Source organism: Manacus vitellinus, unplaced genomic scaffold, assembly GCF_001715985.3.
Source record: "Manacus vitellinus isolate BGI_N305 unplaced genomic scaffold, ASM171598v3 scaffold_23_pilon, whole genome shotgun sequence".
NCBI lineage: Eukaryota > Metazoa > Chordata > Aves > Passeriformes > Pipridae > Manacus > Manacus vitellinus.
In genome coordinates, this window is record NW_021939718.1 from 12290496 (window position 1) to 12310109 (window position 19614).

The window sequence follows — 19614 nt, forward strand, 5'->3', positions numbered from 1 at the left end:
GGCAGTCACCCCTGCGCGCGCTCCCGGCCCCGCCGTCGCTGGCCGTCACACGGCAGCTCCGTGCGGGGACAGCTCTGCTGTCCGTGAGCACCCCGCCGGTCATCGTGGCGTTCACACCCCCTCACCTCGCGGTGACGGCACTCCCGCTCCGTCAGCTCCTTGCCGGCTCTCGTGATGTCACACACCCCCCAAGCCGTGGTGACGTGGATGCGTCAGAGAGTCAGAAACGATTAACAGTTTGTCCAGAGAGTTAGGGGGAATGAGAGGGTGTTGCTGGGTCAGGATCCTGCCTGATTGCTGCAAAACGTGGAATGTGTCAAAGTTTTGCTGAGAAAGGATGTTCTGTGGTTGATCTATATAACTTTCAAGCCCAAGAAGCAAGAGAGGCCCTTCTTGCCCTTGTTAAGGTTTAGGACTGGATGTGTCTCAGTGATCTGAGCCCTGGGCTTGGGGGAAGGATTTCCACTAAGAGTGGGCACAGGGAATGCAGTATTTATGGTCCACAAGGACAGAACTCCCAAGATGAAGAAGGAAGTAACAAAGGCAGCTCAGGACCTGGACTGAATCAGCTGCCACTGGATACAGGGTGATTACAGTAGGGGCAGGGTGTGACCGCTGAACCCAGAAACTGCCCAACCCAAAGGAAGAGAGTGACTGAGCATGGGATCAATTAGCATGAGAAGTGATAGAGTCACTAACCAACAGAATATAAAATATAACTATAAGGAAAGAGTGATTTGGCATTGGAATGGGCTGCCCAGAGAGGTGGTGGGGTCACCATCCCTGGAGGCGTTTAAGAAGAGACTGGATGTGGCACTCAGTGCCATGGTCTGTTGACAATGTGGTGTTGGGTCATAGGTTGGACTCGGTGATCTCAGAGGTCTTTTCCAAACTAATTGAGTCTCTAATTAATTCTGTAATTAATAAGACAACTATGTAACTTGTAGCCCATGGACATTAGCCCTTTGTTTGCTGAAGTGTATAAACATCAAAAGATTTTGACAGTCGGGATGCTGGATTTGTGGAAACATCCACCTTCCACTCTGTGCAGAATAAACAATATCTCCTTTCTAAACCTGACTCTGTGTGTTTAGACACAATTGGCCCTCTCACCCCATCAGCCCCCCTCATCCTCATGACAGCACATGCCCACCCCACAGTGACACCACTCTTGCTCTGTCACCATGTAGGGCTGGGGAAGGGCAGGGGAGAGCTCAGGAAGCCCACAGATGCTCCATCCAGTTTTAAATCACCATTAAATTGACCAACCCTTTCCCTCTCAGCACAGCCATGGTCAATGGGCCCATCACAGCAGTGATGCAATCACAGGGCGGCTTCTGGTGCTTCCACAAAGTGTTTCTTTTTTACCAAATCCACTGTCAGCCCCACTGTTCCCCTGGCACCACCCAAGGGCCAGGACAGTGACTTTTGCAGGGAGTTTTCTAGATTTCTGTGTGTTTCTGTGCTAGGAACTGAGGGGACACTGTTCTTGGGAGGGGGGCTGTGGCAGCAAGTGTAAGTGAGGCCTGACAGCCCCTTCCCTTCATCCTGTCCCAAAACATCCTCCTTCGACTCCATGGCATGTGCCAACATGTAGCTGACCTTTCTCTGGTGGGCCAGGGACAACTCCTTGTCATTCGCCTCGGGGTTGTTGAACACAGAAAGAAGAGAAAGACATTCATCATCTCACAACAAGGCACTGTTTGTAAACCGACGGCTGCATGTGCTCCCCCAAGGGTTTGTGATGAACAAAATACTGACCAAATCTATAAACATCTTCAGGATCTTGAGGGGATTGTCCAGCGCCTCAACCATCCTGCAGGCCCCACCCAATGAGAGCAAGCTGGACACGCTCTAAGGAAAACAAAAGTACATGAACTGTGGAATTCATGGTAATTAGTTTTTAAACAGTAAGTAGCCTGAAAAAACCCAAAGATTCTCTGACACAGGCCATTTGTAAGATTTCTAAAAATATTAAAATATGTTAAAATTTTGGGGCATATGCACCAGGTTACAGAGCTTGAAAGCAATGATGTTGCTATAGCAGAAGTCAGGGTGTTTGTTCTTGTAGTACCGCATCCCTAGAGTGCTCAAGGAATCTGGGAGACCCCCAAACTTCTAATCCTGGCAGCTCCAGCTCAATTACCAATACAAATATATCCTGATGTCTCATTCCTAAATTCTACGATGGTTTTGACCAGGACATGAGAACTTAACCCTTTTTTTAAAGAATAAAAGGATTTGTTCTGTTTTACAGATTCGAATTCTTCCTCTTTTACAGAGGGCTTTATAACTCTGTTACATATAAAGTGTAAGAATAATAATAAAAAGCAAAATGAAAAGCTAGAAATGTTTTTAAAAAAACCAAAACAACAACAAAACCCCCTATAGACAACAAAAAAAAACCACTAAAAAAATCCCCCAGAAACCTTAAAGTTCATCCAGTCCCACCCCCTTCCACTAGACCAGGCTGCTCAATGCCCCATCCAGGCTAAAAAATCCCAGTATCTATATATTTATATATATTTTTTCATTTTTCCTCCTTCCCTAATTCTTTCATAGAGCTCATTTGCAAAGAATAACACCCAGAACGTAAGCTGCTGGTGACATTTAAAATGGTCAGTTCTTGTCTTTTCTCTGCTGTTGTTATAACAAATATCTTTAATATCCAGAATATTATTGTCATCCCATGTAACAGCTTATTTCTTCCAGCATGTTTTCAGTCAGGTAGTAGAGTTCATGCATGTGTAATTTAAAACAGGGTGCTGTAAAGGCCTGGACTGGGTGCTCCAGTGTCCTACAGGACCTGTATATTCCATTTACACACATGCACACTCTGCATTTCACACGTGAAATTCCTCAATTACAAAACACACTATTTAATATTAAGCTGTGTATTCATAGCTTTGACATAGGTTTTTTGTTTCTTGACTCTTCATAAACCCCAGTCAACAGCTGAGCCACAGCCATGTATTTCACACAGTAAGAAGGTGCTCAAGCCACATGCTCGCTCCTTTTCCAGCCAGCCCCCCCAGACCCTTGACTTGCCCAGGTACCAGTGCCCCTCAGACACTTCCAGTTCTCAAATTTAGTTTCCTTCTTCATCTTTATCCCCTCTGCAAGTCTCAGGGCCCAGTCCTTCCTCTGCATCAGCTGCTGCTCAAAGGCAATTCTGAAGGCATCTACATGAGAAATGCTTCATCCTTACTTGTCTTCAGGAGCCCAGCCGCAGGTGCTGGGGCCCGGCCTCGGGCGGCCCCGGGCGCGGAACGGAGGGAGAAAATGGGAGCTTCACCTGTGCAGACAGTGCCATCGTGGGAGATGAGAGGGGAGCCCCAGAACACACAGAAGAGAAGGACAACTCTAAACCCGGGCAGATGGAGCTCGTCAGCCCTGTAAGGCCATCCATCTAAGAGAAGGTCACTCTAAACAAACCTACGTCCTGAGGACCTCGCTGCCACCGTCCAAGCTCGCTCAGCCCCGGCAGATGAACCTCAGGATTAAAGGGTGGGCTCCGTTCAGTGCACACTGTGTCTCACCTAAAAAATCCACTGCACAGGCTAGAAGGCCTTACCCGCATTTGCAAAGCCCTGTATCACCAGCGCGCTTGTAACGAATGTGGGTGGAGACCTTTCCCAGATCTTCGTTCGCGAAGACTGGCCATGACATGACTTGTCTTCAGATTTTCAATCTGGTTTTTATTCAGGGCAAATTTAAAGTACTTTGAGCAACTTGGAAGCAAAAGCAGATTTAAAATGCATATCAAGACACAGACAGCTTTTAAAATAAATATGATCAAGGAAGTAGTAGGAACCAGATGAAGAGTTTTCCTGACATGTTTAGAAAATATATTTTGATATGTATTAAATCCTTACTGTACATATGCACAAACCACCAGCCATCTACACAGACAATCATCTCTGTCTATTTGTCTCTGTTCATCTCGGCACATGCAGAAGAGATTGAGGGGGAAAAAGGAGCAAAGAAAAAGGAACCTATGTTGATGAAAAAGGAACCTATGTTGATACAAAAGGAACAGGACAGTCCTTATTTTCAAAACCAGTAAGTCAACAGGAACTTCTACAGCAGGACAACAAGAATGGTTTCCACATTTCCAAACTCAAATACAAATTAAAAGAAAAATTCTAAATTCACAGAATTTAACTAATTTGGGTTTTTTTTTTTTTTTTTAAATTAAGAGCTTGAAAGTCATGTTATTGATTTAAATCTGAGGTAAATATATATTTTCCAGCAAGATCAGCTTCCTGACATAGCTGTGGGTGCTGATGCCAACCCAAGGGAGTAGGGGGATGCCAAGGAAGGAAGAAAGGAAAAGGGTCAGGGGCAGTCCACACGCTTAGTATGTACATTTATGGAGTGCATACACTTAGGGTGTGTTTTCCTTTTATAAAAAATACAAAAATAAGGAAAAAGAATGCAAAAGATAATTTTTTGTGTGTTTTTTTTCTTACTAGTAAAGCCAATAGACATAATTACAATTTTTCTACCAGCAAAAATTAGGGCATTACAAGCTGTGGTGGGCTGACCTTGGCTAGACACCAGGTGCTCACCCAGCCACTCTATCACTCCCCTTCCCAGACGGACAGGGGACAGAATAAGGTGGAAAAACAACTCATGGGTTGGGATAAGGCAGTTTATTTAAAGCAAAAAGCAAAGGGGAAGCTTATGTGCGCAAAACAAAGCGAAAGATAACACGGTTCATTCTCTACTTCCCATGAGCAGCGATGGTCAGACACTCCCGAGCAGCAGGGCTTCAGCATATGTGACGGTTCCTCAGCAGGCAGCCATTGGACAATGAATGCCTGCCTTCCTACTCCTTGTCTTAGCTTTTCTATCTGAGCTGACATCATATGGTATGGAATATCCCTTTTTGTTAGTTTGGGTCAGTTGGCCCACTTGAATCCCCTCGCAGGATCTTGCCTTCAACTGAGGAAGGAATGTTACAGTGCCGATGCTGTGCTCAGCAGTAGCCAAAACACCAATGTGTTATCAACACCCTTCTAGCTACCAATGCAAAGTACAGCACTGTGAGGGCTACTGTGAGGAAATGAACTCCAGCTCAGCCAGACCCAATACACAAGCATCACAAACTTTACACTATTTGTGCTATCCCTTATGGCTTTAAAACACCCAAGTTCGTGTCAGTGGTGGCTGAGTGTTTCTGGGCTTGTTTGGATTTGAGCACAAGCGCCTGGACCCCTGCTCCCACCCTGCCAAACCTCGTTACCAACACATTTAACCACAGTAAAACCAAAATGGAGGAGTTAACCACCTCTCCACAGAAATGCAGACTAAAAAGCCAAAGATTGTTTGCGCTTCAGATTTTCAGGCCCCAAGCTTAATAAAATAACACCTGCTAAAAAAGTATACTTCCAATATTCTCCAGTTCTTTAAAAAAACCTTCCCCACCTCCTCAAAAAAAAACCCAAAAAAACCAAACAAAAAACCCCAAAAAACCAACAAAACCCCAGAGTATAAAGGGCACCTCACACTGTGATTTCCTGCCATAAAATTAAATGAGGGTTCCCACTACCGCTCTAATTTCAAGAACCTGGATTCATCCAAGTCTCTGAATACGCAAATATCCTCTTGCTACATTAAAAGGAAATGCAGATTTGGAGAGCAGTACCTTCGGCACCATTATCAACCTCTAGAGCTTCCTGAAGTTATTGCTTTAGTTCTTCATTTGACTCTTCGGTATTAGATTCTGTAGGATTAATAGGATATAATGAATGATGAGATACTATAATATCTGAAGAAAAAAAATGAGAATTTGCTTTAATGTGAAAACCAATAAAATGCAGAAGTGAATTTTCATCCTTGTGTTTTTTTTTTCATCTGTACCTAATAAACAGATTTAAGAAATACATAAATACTAACTTCACACATAAATACTAACTTCACATACAGTGCTCACAGCTGAAGAAGAGAAATGGGGGAAAAAGGTCAGATGTAAAGACAGAAAACAAGGACAAATATTTTATATTTTCCTTTGACAAAAAATGAAATCAATTCCATCTTAACTTAAAAAATAAATTAATTTTTTAGATTATTTTAAGATTGTAACTTTTCAACAACCATAGTCAACACAACAGTGTGCAGTCATGGCAACTCTGAAACTTCTAATTTATTATTAAATATTTATATTGCAGTGTCATGCTGAGACTCAAACTACAGAAAGACGGTGCCTTTCCAGCTCTTTCTAGATGTTTATCTTTCAAGGGGGCAGAAAGCTCATAAATGCTGTGTGACTATAATGCAAGTATTGAACTGGTTTTAATTGCCGTAAGAGGGAAGATATAAACAAATGGATTAAAATAATACGTATTTTGCAGTAAAGCAGTGTTACTTTGCTGCAAGTATTAAGAAAGTAAGAGAGCAAAGCCTCAAAATCAGGTTTAGCTTATGCAAATTTTCTACATATTTATTCCAGAAAGAATTATAATCACTTGGTTGTGTCCAAATTAAGCCTGATACAGTAAAGCACAGCTCTGGAAACCTGAGATTTATAGCTCTGAATGTCTGCTTGCATCTGTGGTGAATTTGTTCTGTTGCTCTTATATTAGCAAATGACAACTGTCAAATACTGAGAACTTATCATTTTACCAGTAGTTCTTAATGGGATCACCCACATGTGTCATAACACAGAAATATTCACAAAACTGGTCCTTGTCATAATAACTTAAAATTGCTGTGTTTGCTTCTTCTTTATTGCCATAACATTTATTTATTTTTTCATCTGTCCTCTTTCCATGAACAAAGACACTAATAATATCTTTATTTCCTCCTTCCCTTTATCTTTCCTCTATATTGGATTTTTTTATAAAACAAACCCCACAGATATCTGTGGGATAATTCTTTCATTAATGGAAGTGAATTTAACAGATTACTTTAAAAAAGAACGTTTCAAAACTTTCCATCTGCAAACAAAATTCAAAACTGAGTTTTGTGAACTCCCCCATAACATTCTACAGATATCCTTCTCTGAGTTCATATTTTTCTGATGAGCACCTCCATGTTTCTCTAGCAGAAAAAAAGATCTGTCTCCTCTAGAACTGGACAACACCTTGGACTTTTGGTGGCCTGCTTTTTTCTCCCCTATGCAAATAAGAAAAAAGTCACTGGAAAAGGTATAGAGAGCTTTTCCTGATGTATTTCCTCTCATAATTTCTGTTGGCTTTAATGGGATAGGAACTTGACCAAAGGTAAAGAATGAAGCTGACAAGCAGCACAGGATCAGAACGACAAGATTCCTTATCCTGCAACCCTCTGAATGTACATTGTTATCAGCAGTGAATCATTGCAAACACTGAAGTTAATGGTGGGTTGGATTCATATCCAGCCTTGGCACCTAAGGACACTTCCTGCCCCTCTGTTTTTCCGCTGCTTAGTGCACTTCATGAGATACATTCTTCAATATGTGAGGGAATTAGTGCAACTGACATCTCTCTTATGTTTAAGCTCCTGAGTTTTCTGCATTCAGTCAAGTGACATTATGTTTGGATTTTTATCTTTCTCTCATACACTCTTTTCACTGCTGTCCATGTCCCAGTGGGAGTCAGATGAGCTGCCTTGTACCTCTCCACAGCACAGGGAATGGTCTGCACTGAGGCGAGGAGAGTGTTTTTGCCTAGCCAGACCTCTGCTGTTGCATGCACACAGCACAACATCTGTGCCAATTGCCAACCTCATCTTTCTGTTGAAAGCTAGAAATGAGCACATGATGAAGATTGGTTCAGAGTAGGTATTTGTGGATGGTTCTGCATTTGATAACTGTTATATGTGGTGTGTAACTGTGAGGAAATTGAATTTGATCACTCAGGCAGAGTCCTTTTCAGTATTAAAATCTAACTGGGAAAGTACTTTACCTTGGGTTTCTCTTTACACCCAGGGCCCATAATTGGATACATCTGGTACATACTAATGTTTGTCTTTTTAGGTCAGCATACAGCCATGCTGTACATTCAGAATTTGAATCACACTTCTGTATAAAAATCAGTTCCTATGGATCTGACTGCAGAACAAGTGGCAAAGACTGTAAATGCTAAGGAAAAGGGAGTCATCTTGTCTCAGTTCTGTCATATACCTATATAAATCTATATCACTAATGTCAGGGAGGGAGCTGAAACTCCCAAATAACCTGAGAAGCAATGGAAGTCCTAGAAGAAACCTTATACAAATACGCATTTGTATTTTTCTAAAGAAAAGGTAACAGCTGACAGCAATTTTGTGCAATTTCATTCACAATTAGTTATTCTTAAAAGTTTAACCGCAAAAAGAGTGTTGCTTAGGAACACCTTTTTCAGTGGAAAAACATCACTCAATCTTTTGCCTGTTCTTGTAAATGCAATTGTTATTTTGCATGTGAGATCTCAGTTATAATTCAAGGAGAATATGATGACACTGTTTCTCCTAGTTTTCATTTCCATGTTTCGTGTCATATATGAACTACACTTCTTGCTTAGCACATAAGTATTGAGTTTGGTCAACCAAAGAGGAGTTGTAGCTGAGTTTTAGTAAGAGACCTCTGAACTGGCATGTTAAGCAGCTGTGCTTTCCAAGATACCACTGGGAAGTCAAAAAGCATTGGAAGAGAGAGATTAAAATAAGGTGTACTATTACAGCCTAAACGGCTTCCTCACTGGAGATGAGTGACCTGTTTCTGTTTCGCTTAACTAGTTCACCGTAAAAATGAAGGCAGTATTTGCAGAGAGATTTACCGTAGCTCTTTAAAATCTTATGACTGCCCATGCAGTCCTTGTTAAGCATTCTCAAGATTAACATATCAGCCATGGGGATGTTCTTGGCATTTTGTAGTCTGATCTTTTGACTGCAATAATTCTGTAAGAAAAAAGAAAAATTGTAATAACATAGCATATTGGCATGTTTTGCCTAACTGTTGCTTCCATTTTTCTTCATTTTTAATTCTAGTGGAAGCTTAAATGTGAAACGGACTGCTCAGGGGATACTCCTAGCAGTCAGTCATACAGTGGCCTTTGGCTTTTCGATTACCGTAGAGCGTGGACCTTTCTGCCAATAATTTGCTGGTTTGACTTACACTGAATACAGAGAAACAAAACAACATTTGTGGAGGCCTGACCACTAACTCATTCAAATATCTTACACTAATACTATTCATGGTAACCATGAGTCCCTGATTTATGAGGCGTTACAATTTCTCATCTCAAAGCCCATGGCTTCACATTAAAGTATATAATTTTTTATTTCATGCTCATACATAACAAGTCCCAAAGTTCCTGTAGTGTGGTAGAACTCAAAATGTGCCACTATTTACCTTAGTCCATGTGTTGATTATAGCCACCAGATAGCTCTTACTCTGCGTGTTTATTAAAGCACATTTATCTTGGCTATAACTCTATTCTGTTTCTTGAAAGCAATTGATGTTTCCAACAATCTTCTGTCTTTATTTTGTTGTGCAGACTGAAATTAACAGACTGAAAATAGAATTACAAGTTCCAAAAAAAGAAAAATGCCAAAGCAGTAACCACTCATTCATCAAGGTTGTACTTTCCTTTTTTCCTATAAGTCCACCTACTTAGCTTTGTAGATAAAATTACTTTTCCCAGCAAAGAGGAAGACCAAGCATCCTATCTTTTTCCCCAGTTTGCAGAGATGTTAACAGAGTGCAAACTGTGGAGTCTTCCTTATAAATAGTGACACAGACCCTGTAAGAACACAGCTTACAGGCAGCAGAATGAGCTTACAGGGCTGGCAGTGTAAGAAAAACACTCCACAAACCACAAGCAAACAAACAAACACCCATCTGAAACAGAAACCAAAGTAAAAACTGAATGGCAGTGAGATTTTCTGAGACACTTGTCACCTCGGACAAATATAACTGCAAGATCTTCAGTGACTGTACAAAATCACAGTGTGTTAAAGGCAAAGACAATAACTTGCCAGATTTTCTTGGCAGAGAAGAAAGAGGAGAGACTATATATAACACAAGGGCTATTTAGCCAGCAATACACTGAAGCTCATTCAAAAAATTAGTAAGAGTATTCCCAACAGTTGCAGTGGATGTCTGCTATCAAAGCTCATATCTAGACAATGGAGAGTTATATTTCCAAAAGAAGTGTTCACAGCCAGATCTTTAAATTCATTCTAGTACAGAGGTGGCCTGGCATTCAATAAGAGTGAAATTCCCAACATTTCACTGACCTCTGTTCTACATAGGTCTACAAACACTGTCCTTATTTTAGAGAAACATGCTATTTTTCTTTGTAGATCCTCCTTTCTTACTTCAAATCTCTTCAGAGCTCTTTTTAATTCAGACCATCAGTAAACCAAACCCTTTGCCTTTTCCCTGTTGCAATACTCTGCCAACATATCAGTACTTGGTTATTCAAACTCTGTCTGCCTCTATGAATCATTCCCAGCTTGGTTTCAAGAATGAAAGGGCAATTGTGACCAGGATCTGAAGATAAGGAGCTCAGGGAACACAGGCTAAAGAAGTGTGAACAGTGTTGTGCAGCAATGCTGCATTCATTCTCCTGCCAGTTTTGTCCACTGAGCACTAGTCAACTATGTAAGACTCTTCATGAGACCATCAACAAAGGTGGCACACCAGAGTTTCAGCTCCTCCTTTAGAATGCCCAGTCTATCTTTTCTTTAAAAAGTAATGTTGTACATTCCCCAAGCCACTTTTACATAGCTTTTATAAAGGCTTTTTTATAAAAGCTTTTTATAAAATGCTTTTATAAAAAGCATTCAAACAAAAGGAGTTCAGTGGGAAGCAAGAATACACTTGCTAAGTATTTGTGCAATTAATGTAAAATCAGGGCATGCACATTTGCTGATAAGATAATTTAGCAGGTTAAATGGATATGGAGAGACACCTCATATCCTGTGTAAATCAGAACAGAAGTATCCATTTGGCTGGATATGAGACAGTGGATATTAGACCTCACAGCTTTGGTCTGCAGAGCAGTTGCCTCCAAATTGGGGTTCCTGCACCCCAGGGGGTACTTGCGACAATCCACAGGGGTGCAGGAAGTATATTTCTACTAATAAATAATAAAATAAAATAAAAAATATTGTTTATGTCATACTTTTAAAATTTTCTATTTTGTATATATTTTATTAGTGTACCTAACATTAGTATAGTATTCCATGTATGTAATTTATAAATAAGCATACTTATACTGGAGTGCATATTGAAGAATTTTTCACTGATGGGGATGCACAATGAAAAACATGTTCAGAGACCTCTGCTCTAGACCATATAGCTCACCTTGAGCACTATGAAGGTGTTACATCTATAATGAATAAAATACACGTATAATCCTCTACTTAGGCCAGTCTTTGTGGCATGAATGAGCAATCAATCCTATTAGCCATGATAAAAGCAAATATCTTCTTTACCCTACAAAAACAAACTAAATCAACTTCCAGCTGTGCCTGGTTTTGCAGTTCTTGCTCATCCTTTGCAATTAAGACGCAGTGGAAGGTGAGGGCATGATATTTTGACTCCTGCTGTCTGATAAGGGTTTCATGTCACAAAACACACATAGGGCCTATTTAATTGGTTTTGGTATTCAACCTGTAAATAAATGGCTGAACCTGTAATCTGGCTTACAAAAGGAAGGAAGCCCTGAATGCACAAGGACAGTCTGCCATCCTTTCTCTGTGTAAGCTGGAAGAGTTAGGGATGTGTTACTTGGCAACCTCAATCAATTTGAGCACTGAAAATTGTTATTTCCAACTCAATATACGATATTCTTGCAGGTTTTTTTTTTCCCCCAATACTTTTATTTTTTTAAATTATTTTTCTTCTGAAGGTGGCATATTCAGCATACACAAGCAAAATGCCATTCACAGAGCAACATTAGACTGCAATATGCAAAGAGGAAAAGATGAATAACTGACAGTGAAGTTTTGAATGGCAATGGAAGTTTTGTCCATACAAGTATTGCAGCAGCTCATCTGTAAAACCAGGGACATCCTTATATGCCTGTTTTGGTCTGTTTTCCTCTTATTCTCCGACTGTGGACTGGGTAGGGCAAGGACTGTTATTTCTCTGTCTGTACACTGTCAATAATTACTTCTAGGCTACAAAATCATGCTCTTCATCCTAAACAAGAACCATACTAAAACTAATAATCAAAGCTATTGCAACAGCAGTACTTAGGGTTGTCAAATGCAGAAGGTCTAATTCTCTACTGATAAACAACTGGAAACTGTCTGGGAGCAACCAAACGAGGAGGACTGACGCAGATGTGGGAGTAAAGTATTTGATGAGTGTGAGCAGAGACCTTGGGGTAATGAATACACTGTTTCCAGTAGAATTTAAATTATGATTTTCATTAGCAGTAGAAATAGAAATAGAGCAGGTACAGAAGAGAGCAAACCTTTCAGTTCTCCTCTGTTTACTTAGTCATCATCAGTGCTAAGAGCTTCACCACTTCTTTTGAAGGGAAACACACATGAGGCTGCCCAGACAAGCTTCTGCCTCCAAAGACCTGCCAGGCTCTAGTTCTGCGTAAACAAGTTTGGCATAAACAAGCATTGCCATCTGATGACAGAGCCTTGGTACTGCAGGGTGACTCTCTGCCTGGAGAAAGCTGACACTAGAGCAGGTGACTTTTTCACAAATGAAATGTCTATGGCTAAACATCTGATTTTAGGTTTTTTTCTGAAACCATTTTACAGTGATTTTCTCATTATGAGAATCCTGTTTTCCTGAACTAAGCAGGATTTAAGCAGCATGAAAGAGATCACTTTAGTGCTTCTACACTAAAAACCCTAATTCCACAATGATAACGTCTGTGTTCTGAGGCAATGGGCTAGCAACCCCTCTTGGTCTCTCCTGTCCATGCTGAGAATGCCACAGGCAGCAATGAGCAGTCTTGAATACCACTTCCACTACAAAATTTCTGTTCAGTGCTATGGACTCTAAAAGCCTCACTCCATCATTACTTCAGATGCTAGCTTTGACATTTTACTACGTGTTGTAAGCTCTTTCTAGGGGCAGAAGAAATGGCGGAGGCCTCATCTGGAGTACTGTGTCCAGCTCTGGACTCCTCTGTACTCCTCCTGGACAGAATCCAGCAGAGGGCAACAAAGATGATTAAGGGATTGGAGCATCTGTCCTATGAGGAAAGGCTGAGGAAGCTGGGCCTGTTCAGCCTCAAGAATAGATGACTGAGAGGGGACCTCATCAATGCCTATAGGTATCTGAAAGGAAGGTGCCAAGATGATGGAACCAGTCTCTTCTAGGTGGTGCCAAGCAATAGGGCAAGAGATAACTGGCAGAAACTGATGCACAGTTCCACCTGAACATGAGCAAGAACTTCTTTGCTGTGTGTGACTGAGCACTGAACAGATTGCTTAGAGAGGTTGTGGAGTCTCTCTCACTGGAGATATTCAGGAACCATTTGGTCACTATCCTATGCAATGTGCTTCTGCTTGAGCAGGAAGGTTGGACCACATGACCAACTGTGGTCCCTTCCAAACTCACCCATTTTGTGATTCTGTGATCTCCTCAGAGTCACACTAAAGAAGTGCTTCTCCAGTGCTTGGTATCCTTGCCAACTTCTCTGTGTGTTCACGCTGCTTTTCTCAGATTCCCAGAAACCTGCCTAACAATAATATCAGGCTCCTAGGGTGGCAAGACCACGCTTTGCAATGCACCAGTGTTTGGGTTATGGTTTCCTGTTAGGTTATTGATCAGAAAAATACCTGGACAGTGAACAGTAAAGCAACAGACAGGGATGCACCTTCTAGCAGCCCTATTCCAGTTATGTATGAAGGGAGTTGGAGGGTAAAGGATACAGGCCAGGCTCAGACGCTCTTCTAAGCTGCTGCTGCAGGAGGTGGACCCTGGGCTAGATGTACCCCTCAGTTCTGAAATCAACTGGGAACCAGTACTCCTCGATACAGGAGGGTAAGCAAACAGAAATATTTTTACCAGTGATCAAAAACCTGATTCTGGCATTGACATCTAGACATCTGTCTTAACACATGCTGTGTTTTGGGTATCAGCTCTATGTTGTATGATGAACTGGCACTGGGACCTGTTCTAGCACATTCAAAAGGCAAGGGCTGGGGTTTAGCCTACAGAACCCTTTCATACTTGCTTGAGTCAGGAAATTAAATTCTCAAGCAGTCTTAAAAATTATCCTTTTCTCGTGGACTCATGTGCGGGTGAATTTACTTTTACAATAGATTTTTTAATCAGAACAAAAGCATATAATGTTAAGATAAAGTTGCTCAGCATGCATCTGAAGCAAGACTGATAACTGCCTTTTCTGTACTGCACTATGGCCTACAAGTTTCGCTTGTGGACTAGATCCCTCACATACTAGAGACTGTACAAAGAAAGCACTAAATGGCCATGCATGTGTGATACTGTCATTACCAAAGGAAATGTTTTTGCTACTACTGCCATCAGTAAGGAAAGTCTACTTGCAGCAATGATGGGAAGTTTTAAGATGAAATGTGACTTTAAAACTGGATTTTATAGTTATCTCAATAACCAGTTAATGGAAGAGGATTTTGAGCTATTATCTATTAATCCTACCACAATCAAATGGACTCTATAGCTATCTAAAGTATAGATTTCTTTCTACTCACCTCTCATTCCTGTTTTTAAAGCCATACCATCTTGCAGTGGTGTTCTAGCTGTATGTGTTAAACTTTCTTTTCAGTTCTCCAGAGCTTACCCAGTATGTACTTGGTATGCCCCTTTTCCACTTCTGTACTGTCCACACCAAAGAAATACCAAACTAGTATAGCAAAAGAAAATACATGTAAATGCAATTCTTATTGCATTTACATGTTTATTTGTGTTAAGCGCTTAATTTCCTATTTTCTTTCTCAAACTGTGTTAATTCCCAAAGTAATCAGTCAGCTTTTCATGCTGGCACAAATTTTCTCTGTGGCCCAGGATGAAGTTTTTTTGTTTGATTTTGTTTACTTGCCTGCCTACATCACAAACAATTATAATGATTAGCTAATGCTTATTCAGAAAGCAGAAGCTGTGACAAACTATGCAAACTATGGATAAAATGAATTTTAAAAATGTGATATTATCAGCAATTTTAAATAGGTTTATTGCCTGTACTTCTGACGTGGAACAGAATACTCAAGGTAAAGATCAACAGGGAACGACCATATAAATAGTCACTCAGACTCATTTATTGGCCGTATTTTTCAGAGGCTTATACAAAAAGAGTCTTTTGTGAATATTATGTTGCATTTCTACATCATGCTATAGTATGTATCTCACTATCGGGAAAGTTCAGATCTTCACACTGTCAATACAGCTGGAAAATCAAACCACTCTTTCTTCTGTAACTTGTTGCCTAAAGATCGGGAGCAGAAAAAACTCCAAGCAAATTGAATATAGAGATAAGAGAGCAGGTCTTTAATGAAGGCCTTCTGGCCACAGGAGTACAGAAAAAGGTGTGCACCCCCATGTCCAGGGTTTCCACGATATATAGTATTATCCATCCAATCCCAGAACTAACCACTCCTCAGATCCTCTCCCTCACATGTCTCTTTGGAATTGAGTTGGGAGGTCCTAAGACCTCTTTGTTCCTCATCTTCCTCTTCTTCATGGCATGTACTGTCTTTGGAGCTTCTCCAAGGTTCCGGGCTTGAAGGTTGCTTTGACTATGATGGTATTTTATTGTTCAGGCCTGGGGTACAAATGTTCTTAAACAGAATGAAGGCCTGCCTTTAAAGGAGTCTTAACAAACTTAAAGAATTTAGAAAATTCAATATGAAATGGGGGTATAGGGTTTGGTAAGTGTATAACTACTGTTCTAAAGTGTGACAGACTACGCAGCTATACTAAAAATCTATATTTACTACACAGCTACTTTAAAATCTACAAAAAGCTAAAAATCATAACAATTCAAAGGCATCAAACCTTATGGAAGAAGATACTTTTAATTGTGCTGATAAACATTTGAGATTATCTAGAAATTCTGAATTGGATCATATTAGTTGAAATTGCCATAGCTGAAAAATGCTGATTGGATCTTCACAGCTGAACCTCTGTGGCACTGTCCATGTAACTCATCCTGAAGAAAAGTCTGGACAGACTGTACTTGGAATTATAGCAATATAAACAGGTATTTGAGCCAGCAAATAAATCTGCAAGGACATTAATGGAAGACCTGTCCTGGCAATCCAACCTATGATCAAGGTTTGAGAATGGAGTTTGACTGTTTCTACCAACCATTCTTCCTCTGTCAATCTTGAATTTTGCAGGTTCCCAGTTTAAATGCAAAAAACAATCTTTTTTTCTTTTTTTCTTTACTTGGTTGTTACACTGACAAATTGTATCATGTAATCATGACATGTCACTCAGTGTTGACAGAGGTTATTTATTTCTGGAAAATGAACTGTTAAAAATTTTAACTACATCTTGCTTACCTTCTTAGCCTAGTATTGAATGCACTAAAATCTCTATGTGTTTTTAACAGTAATTTTGCATTTTGTTTCTGTTTGTTGTTTATTTGGGTTTTTTCAATTTTTTTGACACAAACTTGGAGTGATTACTTAAAAAACTTTTAACTTATGCATTTTACAAGATGAGAAGTGGTAGCAAATGCAATATTGAGGTAGCATACTCTTTGCTCTGCTTGCCAGAATCTTACGGATAAGTAGAAAATACAAAGATTTTAAAATTATGGTTCAATATTTATATTTGTATTTCAGAGGCATGTAGACTTCTTTTCCGAGATCTACTGTTTGCACATTAAGTGCTTTGTCACCCTACAGAAAACTGCAAAGGTACACTCCCAGAGCTGGTCTCACAAAGGAATGCTGTCAGTGTTCCCACTCCCACAAGAGGGCACCAGGCGAACACGGCAGGGGAAAATCACGTTAATTAAATTCAACCTTGTAGTTTAATTCTGCGTATTACTCAGTCAGAGTCATATAGTGCATAGTATCAAATAAAGTCCACTTTACATCTGCTACATGGAGAAATTATTTTTTAGCCAATTTGTACTCATAATTACCAGAATTTAGACATCAGTTTATGGCATCAGATATCTTTCACTTGTGTTCAGAGATGTGGAGTGATTTGCTATCATAGTCATAAATAAATGTTCTATTCTATCTCCTATGTGTGCATACTGTCCCAGAAATTCACACAGATGAAAGGAAACACTTTCTGAAGCAATGAAGACAAAATATTGGTTGTTCATCTAGAAATCAGCCTGATAATTTCCTCCTCATACAGGTATTGCAGCAGGCAGGATGCACTGTTCCAGCCCTAATCCTCATAGCACTGGAAGACAGAGAGTATCTGATGAAGTGACATGGCCTTGCAAATGATTTCAGTGTGACTTGCTGGATCTTACCCTCTTCTCCGCCCAGGCAGCACACAACTTCTGCTGTTTTGGGACCTTTGCAAAAAGAAGATTCTTCTTCAGAAAAAGTGGTATCCAAAGCTACCTTTCCCACATGGGCACTTTTACTTCGGGGGGAAAAAAGATCTTTGAGAAGGAGTTTCACAGCCGTTGTCTTTTTGGCTGTCATTTAAATCTACAAGGTGCAACGTTCATAACAGAATACCTGGGGATTTCTCATCAACATTTGTCTTAGTTTCAAAATAATTACACATTTGGGATTTTATGTGCTGGGTGAAAAGTTTCTTCCAAAGGAGTTACCTGGCTTTGGAAGCTTAGAGTTCTAAAACTGCTGTGAACCGTGTTGTTTGGTTGACGTCACCTGTGCGCAAATAAGATCGCGTTTTCTTCTATATAGAAGTGAGCTGTTTCAGCAATGTTTAGTCAACCAGCACTGACCTTCTCAAATCCACAAATTCATTTTCAATAAATGTTTAACTACTGTTTTCTAAAGGGACATGTAGAACCTACTTTTAATCTTACACTGATTTTATTGTTACCACACAGCATGATTGCTGTAGGGCTGCACAGCTTGTCTACACTCTACCATAAAATATTAATTATTTAATGCAAAGTCAACTTTCTACACTACAGTGGAATTCCAGAAATTACCAGTGTGTGCATATATTCTAAGGCAAGGGGTGTGGAAATGGGTTAATCTACAGTACAACAAGTTGCCTTGAGTACAGGAGATTAAGAACATGCTCTATATGCTAAAAATAATTATTCTGCTCCCACAGTAGAAAAAGCTGATCTGGATGGATTTGTAAGAAACCAGAATCCTTTCAAAGGATTTCTATTTCAGTTCACAGTTTACTTGTTTCTACCTGGCTTCCACGGTAGGAACGGAGGAGTAAAACTCTTGTCCCACTCATCTCACAAACTCCAAAATTCTCAGCTGAGGTTTCATCTTAGAACTCAAGGAGAGTATGCATAGCTCTGTGAGTAAAATGAAAGAGGTTATCCTCAGGCATGGGTATTAAAACTTTAGGTTGTGTCCATTTTGAACTGACCTTGACTATTTGATACTGAAGTACAGCTCTTCCTGCAGATTACTGATGTATTCGTTAGAGTCTTCACATTTAAGATGAATTGTCCTTAATCAGAAATTCTGGAGTCTGTTACCATGACTCACATATTCCCAGGCTGTTCTGTCTACTTGCTTCTACCCAGTTTAAATGCACTCATCCAAAATTTTATGGGATTTTTGCTATTAGTTGTTCTCAACTATTAAGACTGAAGTAACTGCTGTAGATCATTGTAAAGCATTGTTTACCCTTAAAAAAAGAGCTAACTTCAATGTTTCATAAATTTTCCAAAATCCACCTGCTGCTCCAAGAGCATTTTTATCCTGCTGGGCTGGAAACCAACCACTTGCCAAAGACTGAAATATCCCATTCAGAAGAGCATTACAACTACTCATACCTAATGTCTTTAGGACGTTCTGTAATTCTGGGCATGGCTTTAAGGAGAAGACATTTATGCATACCTTTGAAGTATGTAATGTATAGATATGCAATGTGCTTTGGATGAAGATAGAATGTATGCATATGCAAAGAGGCGCGCCTTTTAGAAGATTTTTGCCGTGTGTTTGACACAGCCTGGAAAGACTTCAGTCTGAGCTTTCCATTTAGAATTTGAGACTGTGCTCATTCAATTCATGGATGTATTCTACTGAAAATAATTAAGATTTTTAGTTATTGATCTCCTTAGATAGTGGAAATATAAAACAATGGCTAGTACAACAAATCTGCACTGTATAGAGTAAATCACCCATATTCAGATTTGTGTTTGTCAAGTTATTGCATGAAAAGGTGGATCTAGGGTCAGTTATTGGGTGAGCTTGGTTTCCCCCACTAGTGCTTGGATTTTTGTGATCAAATATTAGCAGCAAAACTTGATTTTGCTGCAAAAACAGCTAGTCTGGAATCAAAAGAAACTAAGGAGGGTCTAGATTCCCTTGCAGCAGTATTTGTATGAGCGGCATTAATTTCTGACTTTTGAAGTGGAACTCAACCTACATCTTTCTATTGAACAGACTTGGAGAATTTGTTATAAAAATCTCATTGAGTCCAGCTGCCAGCGGCTGTTTCCTTGCAGCTTTTATATAGTGTGGGATATTTTGGGGCACATGGGATTAGCATGATCTCTGTACACAGAATAAGTTAATACTTGATGGAATCGGTTACTAAATGTGTGTTTTTCC